Below are 1,271 nucleotides of genomic sequence, written 5' to 3' on the forward strand. Positions count from 1 at the left end.
TACGACTTTTTTCTCAAAATATGATTTATTAATGAAACCTCAAAGTGATTTCCACAAAAATGTCTTAAACCACTTCTTGATGATGCTTTCACAACTGCACAAGAATTATCCTCCCAACTATAATTAAAAAGACTTTTTAATTTGTGTATTTAGGTAAACTGTCAGACTGGACGTCCGGGGCAGCATGAATCATTCAGACGAGCAGCTTTTACATCGACACAAACCACAAGCTTCGGCTGTGAAACGAAACACGTTCGGCCTCTTTTCTCAGCCAAGAAGTCGTGAAGATTAAAAACGGACGGACATGTTTCTCCAACACAGGGAGAGTTAATCTGCAGCTTCCACTACATCACTCCATCGCTGTGTGGTCCAACACCAACACAAGAGAACACAGAGAACATGCCGCTTAAATTGAAACTGAAGTGGAAATCCACCGTGTCATGTTGGAGAAACACTGGGACGGGTCAGTGAACGCCACGCTGCAGTTTATATGAATGCCTCATGTTCTCTCGCTAAGCTCTGCTGTAATCCAGAGCGAGCTGACCAAGGAGCTGGACTCTTAACAGCAACAGTTGGACACAATATCACTTTCTGATGGCCAGGAGCAGCTTTACCAAAGTACATTTCTGTATATTAGTGTATATTTGCAATTTCTACATTTTGCAAAATTGAGGGAAGGAGGGAAACGGTCTCCTCCCTCCTCCTGCTCTCTGAGATCACCTACATTGTGTTTTAGCGTGGACAAATTCTCATTTATAGATATTTGACGGTCTCTGTTAACCGTCAGTGGAATTAATATGACATTTAATTGCATTTAATTAACCAGCAGTCATCACCAAGCTGCAGAGCTGAAGATAAAATCATATCGGCCAAACCTGATATCAATCTGGTCCTATATTACTTTGTTATGGATTATTTTGTTAGGTTAAAAATTTTGAAAACACAGGCATTGTTTTTTTATTTTAAAAGATCTAACACTTTTTTTAATTTAAAGATGTTTGTTTTTGTTTAGATAAAATTTAAGTTTTTCCTTTGTGAGAACTCACTCTGCGTTTGTTTGGTTTTACTTTTACGAGCCCACAGGTCGTCTGTGCAGCAGGTTATTATGACATCATAGTCAGGTTTTGTTGCTAGGCGACATATAGTGGTTGTAGTAATGATGACGGGAGCAAAGGGAAAAGTGTCGGCGACGTAGTGTAAAGAGAGACAAAGTATAGAGGTGGTGGCGGATGGATGAGTATGACACAGGAGAGCGGTGTTCGATTCCCATG

Source organism: Seriola lalandi, unplaced genomic scaffold (genome assembly GCF_002814215.2).
Source record: "Seriola lalandi dorsalis isolate HSWRI2012SDOR001 ecotype SW California unplaced genomic scaffold, Sedor1 jcf7180002054888, whole genome shotgun sequence".
Classification (NCBI taxonomy): domain Eukaryota; kingdom Metazoa; phylum Chordata; class Actinopteri; order Carangiformes; family Carangidae; genus Seriola; species Seriola lalandi.